Source organism: Delphinapterus leucas, chromosome 10 (genome assembly GCF_059928025.1).
Source record: "Delphinapterus leucas isolate spDelLeu-1000000601 "Yukka" chromosome 10, BTC_Dleu_Yukka2, whole genome shotgun sequence".
Taxonomy (NCBI): domain Eukaryota; kingdom Metazoa; phylum Chordata; class Mammalia; order Artiodactyla; family Monodontidae; genus Delphinapterus; species Delphinapterus leucas.
The window spans coordinates 58,013,510-58,023,210 of NC_143138.1; positions in this window are offsets into that span (position 1 = coordinate 58,013,510).

The window sequence follows — 9,701 nt, forward strand, 5'->3', positions numbered from 1 at the left end:
TACCACTCTTATGCTGATTTGAATAGCCCCATGACATGAAGGAGGAGCTAATGATGTAAGCCTGCTGTCTACTCAAAGAATGAGGAAGAAGGTGGTCTTCTCCCCCTCCCCACTTTTCCTTGGATTATAAAAATGTAGCCCACTTAGTTATCAGGGCAGAACTCTCTTGCCTGCCCGCTTGTATCCTTCACAAGCATCCTATACTAATCTATCCTATACTAATAAATCCACAAGCATCCTATACTAACAAATCCACTTCTTACCACTTGGTTCCTCACTGAATTCCTTCTGTGCTGAGACATAAAGAACCTGAGCTTCATTAAGTCCTGAGATGAATTGTTCAATGCCTGTGTTTTGCTGAAAGCCTTACTTTCGGTTTCAAGGTTCATAGGATTAGCTGGCAAAATAACCACTCTACACTCAGTTAAACAAGAATTTAGAGAGAGTTTATTGCATTAACAAATTGCATTATACTAATTAAGAAAAGAATAGTATAACTAACTAAGAGAGAATCGTAAAGACAGAGGTTTATACATCTCCGAATTGGGGAAGCACCTACATCCAGGTCCAAGCAATGCTGGGAAGCCCCTTGAACAGCAATCTGGAGTCCCAGTTGGGAAGGTCCTGGTGGTGCGTCCACCCCACGGGTAAGACTTCAGTTTGCCACTCGAAGGAGCACAGCTTTTAGCACCAGGCCGCAGGCTGATAACAATCAGCCTACATGCAAATTTGCAGCTCTGGGAAGTTTTGGAAATGTTCTTGATTCCGGGGCTGGCCAGACCCTCAAGGGGTCCCATGACTGACTCTATCTTATCTAGTGGTTTATGATGTGTGCTGGTGCCACCCTGCTGGCCTGGGTGTAACTCAGCAGTTGGGCATGAAGCTAGCTTTAGCATCATTGTCCCGTCAATGAGAGGCCTGGTGCCGCCTCTGAAGCCTGAACAAGACTACTTTACTAGCTTCCCCAACAGTCTGCCTCTCTACATGCTGGTCCTGGAAATTCTTCCTTTGCTTGTCTGCTTGGTGAAGTACATTTTCCCCTCCAAGATTCAGTGCAAGGATCACCCCTCAAGGAAGCTTCCCGCCTAACTTTCTCCTTACACTTGGAGGGGTCAGGTGCTTCTGCCTGCAAACTCATCACTTTCAACTGTTTACTTGTATGTCCCGCTCAGGGCAGGTACCTTATTTTTTCTTTTTTTCTGGCTGTGTTGGGTCTTCGTTGTTATGCCCAGGCTTCCTCTAGTTGCAGGGAGTGGGGGCTACTCTTCGTTGTGGTGTGCGGCCTTCCCATTGCGGTGGCTTCTTTTGTTGTGGAGTATGGGCTGTAGGCGCGCAGGCTTCAGTAGTTGTGGCTCGCGGACTCTAGAGCACAGGCTCAGTAGTTGCAGCACAGGGGCTTAGTTTTTCCGTGGCATGTGGGATCTTCCTGGACCAGGGATTGAACCCACCACCAGGAGTCCAGCTTCCTTGGTCCCCTGCATTGGCAGGCGGATTCTTAACCACTGAGCCGTCAGGGAAGTTCTGGTACCTTCTTTTAATCTGTGCATTTTGTGTGTTTAAAGAGGAAGTTGGTGATTTTGAACACAATGTGTGTTATGCATTCAAGGATGGTAGGTATGGTGCACAGAGTGTGGGTACTGTGGCAGTTTGGATGAGTGGAATATCCTTAGGAGCTTCTAGAAAATAGAACTTAGGTAAAGGAGGTGTAAAAGATCTAGAAACTTTGTTTCTTTCTGCTTGTGAATACCTCCAGTGAAAGGGAAGACAGCTTAAGAATAACAGAATTTAGAAAAAGTTATTTTATGGATTTCAGGCTACATGCTCATTCCAAGTTCACTTTGTGCCTCAGTTTCCTCATCTGTAAAATGAAATAAGAGCACCTCCTGAAGGAAACCAGAATATGTCATCCCAAGCTATGCCTCTTTGACATAAACATTTTTTTGAGCTGAAGGCAATTAAGCAGCAGGAAATGCAGGAAAAACTCTCTACCCTCCTTCAATTCTGTGTGCAGGCAAGATATAAGTTCTCCGTCACTGGAGATGACTCTAGACTCTTATCAGCTTGGAGATGGCACTAGAGGAATCTGCAAATAAAACTTACTCTATTAGTTTCCTCCCATATGTTTACCTTCTTGCAATTTGCCACCCTTAGACACCTAAAACTGCTTTCCTTTGTCCTGTAATCGCTATACAAGTTTATTGTTCCCTATAGAAGATGCTATAGAAAGTGGAGTTCTAAGGAGTTCTCCTGAGAATTAAATGTGCTAATATTTGTAAAGCACTTAGAACAATGCCTAGCAGATTGTAAACAACAACTAGATTTGTTAAATAAAAACCTCTATATTGAAAGATAAATCCTATATAATTCTGACATTTACTACCTTCAAAATAAACGTTGTTACTAAGGTCTTGGTAACATAAAAATAAAAATTCAAGAGTCCAGCTTCCTTGGTCTTAATAAAAACAGAGGGTCTTAAGGTGGGCTATAGGCCCAGGAATTTAAAGACTTAAGCCTGTAACTGTTGAGCAATGCATAAAAGAGAAATGGGAAGAGCTTAGCAGCATAGGAAATTGCAAAATCAAGCTCCCTGAGCGTTCTGAATACGAAAATTATAATCTTTATTGCAGTTTTAAAATTCCTCATACCAAACTGCTTTCACTGAAAACTTGAGGAGATTAGGTGTGTTTATACAAGCTTTCGTCTGTGAAATGATTATCATAATCCTACTATTGGCCTTGGCAGTGTCTAGAAAGGGCAGGCACAGTTGTTTATCAGAAAAGACTCAATCTTCCTGCTGGCAGATCTCATACACTTGCGAGTCCAGAATATGGAGCAGAATATTCACCCATGTCTATTGGACCGCATCTCAGTCCACTCAGAGTCAGCCCTTTGGGAGTCCTTTCTCTTCTAGTTCCTCTCCCCCCCTTTTAATTTTCTACCCCTTTCCCCTTGTCCCTGGATCCTGGTGGACACTACCGCTTAGCCCTTGAAGTCAGCTTCAGGATCACTGCTTCAACCATGTCCCTTGTTCATGGCAGGTCCTAGCTCTACGCTGGAAAGATGACAGCGGAGCCACATTCTCTGCACTCTACAGCTATAATTTGTAGGTGATTAATGCACACGACTGGCTACACAATTTGTGAGGCTTAGTACAAAATGAAAATGTACATTTTGGAGGCCCTTTGTTGAAAATTAAGGATTTCAAGACAGAGACAGCAGAGTATTAAACTAAGTGTGGCACCCTGTGCAACTACACAGGTTGTGTGCCCATGAAGCTAGCCCTGTAGATCCATGGTCTACAGACCTCTCTATGGCTAATATTTATCAGTGTTGACATCATAACGTCTACTCTTTATTGTGCCAGTTCTTGGTCAGTTTGAACTCAGAGAAATTCCACTCTCTGCCTCTGCCCTGCTCTGAATCACAGGGGCTAGCCCCTCAGCCTGTGTTTTCCATGCTTCTGGATCACGGGTGAGATTTGGTCAATGAAGGACATTGGTAGGAGAATGGAGAAGGGAGACGTTTCCCCAGACCTTCCTCTGCTTCAGTCTGTCTATGAGACAGCAGTTGCATCTCCTCTGGGCCTCCATCTCTTGCTGGGCAGGCTCACTGGGGTGTAGCTTCAGCCAGGTGCCTTGAGGTCCCCTTACCCTCCATCCTCAGAGTAGCAGTGCCTTTCTGTTTCTACTGATCTCTCATCAAACCCTGTTTGTTTTCTCAATTCTTCTACCCCTGCATTATATTCCTCTGTTTACGATACTTAAAGTAATTTTTTTTTCTTGGTAAGAGAACCCCTCTGTAACTAAAAGTGAGGATGAAGGAACAAAGGGGATAAAATGAAAGACTTCTGTTCTGTCATAATGGCAGGAAATGTTCTTTTGCCATCTTGAAATAAATGTCTAAATAATGCAAGAATAACCATTGTCTTCTCCCAAGACATGGTCACTTTTCTTTCTCCTAAGTATTTCCAATGTTTTCACCAGGGGTAGCTTCTTATCCGAATTTAGATTGTGAACCTTCCATCCAGGAATATCACCGAATCTTATATTCAGCAGAGAATAACATATTGGAACGCTTTAAATGTAAGAAAAACAAATCTATAATCCTGTTTTGCCTCTAGGGTGAAAAAGAATCAAAGATTTCAGAACTGGCCAGTGGGTCCCAAATATTTTACTTCAGATATTAAAGCCCGGACTTGGAAACTCAATTGACTTTCTGTCCACTAGAGGGCCCCAGATCCAGAGCAGCCAAGGATGACGCACCGCTCTTTACTCTGGTCCAGGAACTCCACGCCCTTTACGAGCCTTTGATTGTGTCATTGAGTCAGATGAAGTCAATTACTCAGTGTAATAAGTCCAAAGTGGAACACAATGGGAATTTGTCAGCAGAACAGGACCTCAGAAATCATCCAGTCTCACCTCTTCATTTTACTACTGTGAGGCAGGGGAAGCTAAGTAATTTAAAAGGGCTGTGAATCAGTCATTTCCTAAGTGTTTCCGCTGCTTGCTGCTGAGTTGCCCACACTTCCAAGTGGCCATTCTTCGGGAGACAGTCACCTCTGGTCTGACAGAGAGAGCAAGGCAAGCACAAATTTATTCTCTTGCTTCTGCATGGGGCTGCACACCTGTCTAAGGATGTTTGTGGTGCATGTGCCCGTGTTCCAGCATGTCTGTAAGGGAGCTTGTATTTATGCCTCTCAAATTTTCTAGTTGAATTAGAGCCAACATTGTAGTCTATTATATCATTTTTGGAGGAGGGAATTCCCGTTTCACTTTCCAATATGGGAAAACCTCAGAGCGGAGGGGGCTCTGCCGGTAGCTATGTCAAAATCAATGGATAGAGTGGATGGTTGTCTAAATGGTTTGATTTGAAGTGTGACAGGGAAGTTTTCCTCCTTTTTAGCCTTTTTCCCACTCAAGGAAAAACATGTATGTGTTTACATATACACTGATGACTTCATATCTCCAGCCCAATGTCCTGGTTCAAAGCCTCTTGCCCATGCCTTTGATCAAGTGGCTGGGATAAACACTTCCTTGCAGGGTTCGACTCATTTAGCAGAGAGCAATCACCAAGAGTTTTCCCCTCCTGCCCCAGGGATTCCTCCAGTGCCCCGCAGCAGACAGCTGGCTTCATTCAGGGCATGGGCAACTAGAAAGTGCAGTGATGTTAGCATGCCTGGAGAAACTCTCAGCCGGCAGGGGTGGGGAGCTAGTGGAAAAAATGCTCCTGCCTGCTGCCCTTCAGGCAGATGATCCTGGGGGCATTTGGTGTATTTTCTCAGGTATCTCTGAAGATTTGAGCCATCATCGCACATGGCGGCTACCTTGATAGCACACCTTTTTTTAAAAAAATTAATTTTTATTGAAGTATAGTTGATTTACAATGTTGTGTTAGTTTCTGCTGTACAGCAAGGTGAATCAGTTATATGTATATATATATCCATAGATTTAGATTGAATTTAGATTCTTTTCCCATATAGGTCATTACAGAGTATTGAGTAGAGTTCCCTGTGCTATACAGTAGGTCCTTATTAGCTATCTATTTTATATATAGCAGTGGATAGCACACCTTTTTATTGGCCTCTCTTCCATCCTGGCCTCACTCTCCCTATTCTTACCACTGGCCCCTGCATCTCCTAAATAAACGACTTACACATAGGTCCTCACCTTGGGCTCTGTCCCAGCTAAGATAATATCTAACTGACATTTTAAATTCATGTGCCCCAAATATAACCCTTGATTCCCCCACTTTTCCCATAGCTTCATCAGCTCAGTAAATGACAACTCTATGATTTTAGTTCCTCGGGTCAAAAACCTTAGACTCATTCTGGGATCCTCCCTCTCACCGGCCCACTTCTCCACCCCCATCGAATCATCAGCAAACTCGGTCTGCTTTCCTTAAAAACATCCCAAATCTCGCCATTTCTCACCATCTCCACCACCTCTGTCCCCTAGTTCGGCCACCATCTTTCTTGACAAACTACTGTAAAAAACCTAACTTATTCCCCTACTTCTAATTTTGCCCTGCTATTCTTCACACGGTAGTCAAGTTGATTCAGTAAAATGCAAGTTGTCTCTGCCTCCAAATCCTCCACTGGGTACCCGTCCCGTTTAAAATAAAATCCCAAGTCCTTCTGATGTTCCACAGGCTCTGCCTAATCATGTCCCTGGCATCCCTTTGCCCTAATATTTGATCACCTTCTTCTTCCTTGTGATGCTCTAACCCACTGGTCTTCTCATTGTCACTTGAACATGCTAAGTGTGTTCTCTCCTTGGGGCTTTTGTATTTGCTTTCCCCCTGCCTGGAGTGTCTCTTCCCACCGGAATCGATGAGCTCCACGCCCTGACTTCCTCACATCTCTGCTGAAACGCTCCTGTGGAAAGAGACTCTCCCTGACCAAGCCAAATAAAAAACACATCTGGACTTAGCAAGGAAAGGCTTCCGTTCAAAAGGATTATTGCAAGGGGGGAAAGAGACTTACAATGGAGAGAACTCTGTGACCATAAGATCTACAAGTGCCTCCAGAGTTGGGCAAAAAGTTTGTTTTTAAGTTTTTTTTTTTTTTTTTTTTTTTTGCAGTACGCGGGCCTCTCACTGTTGTGGCCTCTACCGTTGCGGAGCACAGGCTCCGGACGCGCAGGCTCAGCGGCCATGGCTCACGGGCCCAGCCGCTCCGCCGCATGTGGGATCCTCCCGGACCGGGGCACGAACCTGCGTCTCCTGCATCAGCAGGCGGACTCTCAACCACTGCGCCACCAGGGAAGCCCTAAGTTTATTTTTTAATTGAAGTATAGTTGATTTACTGTAACTTAAACATACATAATATTCATTGAGTATTTTCTATGTGTCAGGCACTGTTCTAAGTTGTTTATATTCACTATATCATTTAACTTTATGAGATAGTTAATAGTATTGTTATCTCCATTTCACAGATGGGAAAATTATACTAAAAGCAGATGAGCGCTTGGATTCTTGGGAAACAGCAGAAACACAGTAAATATCAAAGGGATAGGAAATCACTGTATGTACAATGTATACACACAGTACCATGATTTATATACACAGTTCAAAGATGAATGATCTAGGGACTTCCCTGGTGGTCCAGTGGGTAAGACTCTGTGCTCCCAATGCAGGGAGCCTGGGTTCGATCCCTGGTCAGGGAACCAGATCCTGCATGCATGCCGCAACTAAGAAGTCCCCATGCCGCAACTAAGAAGCCCGCATGCCACAACTAAGCCCCAGGGCAGCCAAAATAAATAAGTAAGTAAGTAAATATTAAAGAAAAAAATGAATGATCTAAATCACCAAAAAAAACTTAATATGGACAGGTGCTTTGCAATATACTTAAATATTTCAATCCAAATGATCTTTAATTCAGTATTTTAATGAATAAACTTCAATTTTCTAAAGAATGCTCTTGTCTCTACTGGCCACATGTAACACTTGGAGCAGTTGAAAGGTAGGTGGTACAACTGAGAAGATGAACTTTTAATTTATTTATTTTTATTTTATTTTATTTTACTTTTTACTGAAGTATAGTTGTTTTACAATGCTGTGTTAGTTTCAGGTGTCCAGCAAAGTGATTCAGTTATACATATATCTATATCTACATATCTCTCTATATATCTATTCTTTTTCAGATTCTTTTCCCTTATAGGTTATTACAAAATATTGAGTAGAGTTCCCTGTGCTATGCAGTAGGTCCTTGTTGATGACCTATTTTATATATATTAGTGTGTATCTGTTAATCCCAAACTCCTAATTTACCCCTCCCCACCTTTCCCCTTTGGTAACCATAAGTTTGTTTCCTATGTCTGTGGGTCTTCTTTTGAACTTTTAGTTTTATATCATCTTCATTAATATAATTTAAATTTTAAAATAAGAATAGAATAAATAAATAAAATAAGAATAAGGTAGTCGTGTAGTTCATACACTGGGAAAGTACATCGTTTCACATATTACACATAAACACATCGCTGATCTAGTCGGTGTCAATGGATTGATTCCAAGAGATTATTTACAGAGAGGAGTAAATAAAGCTAGAATCAACCAGGTTTGGGGTAGTGGGATGACAGGGTGGCGTGATCGGATAGATCGGAGAATGTCTGACCCTGAGGCCAGCCTGTTCTCAGGGGGGGTCGTATGCTGGTTCAGGGTGAGGGAGGTCCAAAGTTCAGGAACCTAAAGGGAGGAGAGAAGCTTAACCAAACTTTGGTAGACAAGCATCTTGTTACAATTGATCAGTGGGGACAAACAGTTCATTTAATTATGCGGCAAAGAAAGGGAATTTTGAGAGTCCGGCCTTGTCATGGATAAATAAGAGGCACCTGGGAGTCTTATCTCAGTTATGGCGGAAAAGGTGGTTCTTTGCCGTTAGCAGTTTTCTGGAACACAAAGGGTGGAGTGGGTGGGGTTTCCTTAACCTTCCCTGCTCTGCAGGATCGCAGGGCTTAGGTAAACTTCAACATTGGCACCACGCGAAGATGGGATATTCCTCCCAGGCACTTCCCTGGTTTCATTCTCCTCCTGGCACTTCCAACACGTGCCATATGGTGTGCTTGTTCATTGTCGGTCTGTTCCAGCCCGCAGCTGGAGCAGGGTCTTCCTCCATGCCCTGCTGTATCCCTCCTGCTGAAAATAGTGCCTGGCCCAGAGTACACGTTGGTTGGATGCCTGGGGCCTGAAATCTCCTTTTTGAGCAGTTGTGGAATGGTGGGACTGTCAGAGTCGAGGCTCAGGAAGGCTGATCTGGAAGAGCTGAGAATGCAGGAAGGAGGTAACCAAGCAGAGGGCCCTCTCCACAGCCATTACGTTAGAGCAAAACACTAGAAAAGCAAGTGGCAGGTTCAAGAGACCCTGAGGAAGAACAATTCCTCTTCGAGAGACAAGAGAGTGTCTTATTGATCTCTCTTCTCCCGGCACCCAGCGTGATGCCTGGCCACCGGTCGAGCCTTAGAAGTAACAGTCAGTTAACGTTTATGGTGGCTCAAATGGATATTCAAGGGAGAGAGCTGCCGCTCTAATGAATCCTTTCCCTTTGTGAGGAGATATTTTCTGACATAAGCCCAGCAAGGGTGGCTTCCAGGAAACCGCTTGGGGAGTTTGATCTGGACTTCATCCAGTTGGGAGACCCAGAACTGAGGCCTGACCCATGCCTCAGAAAACTAAAGTGAACCACAAATGGAGCCTGACACCCTGCTACCCAGAAAATCCAGAGTGGGAAAGAGCTGACTCTCTGCCTTGGAGCCAGTAGGCTGGCCAGGTGGGGATGGGTCTGCACTCCTAGAACCAGTCTGGGCGGGAGACTGGACAGCATCTACCATGCACCAGATGGGACCATACTGGGGAGAGCTGACATGAGGGAGTCTTGGTCATGTCTAGTAGGGTCAGCTCATAGGATGGGGTGACCTCAGGAGGAGGAGGCTGGGTGCCCGGTGGCTAAGGAAAGAGTTTCAAGGACTACCTGGAAAATAGATGCACCTGCTCAGGTTCAGGGACAAGAGGAGGCTCTGCTGAGCCCATGAGAGATGACTTTGACCACTGCTTCTCTCTGAGACAACTAGCAAGGGAGGAAAAGCAAAGGGGGATAGGAAAAACAGCTGGAAAAGAGGAGCAAGGAGAAAGGGGATCCCTCTTCCCATTGGAGGCTTTCATCTGGGAGCAGGAATGAGCTGAGAGGGGAGACAGTGCAGAGCTAGCTG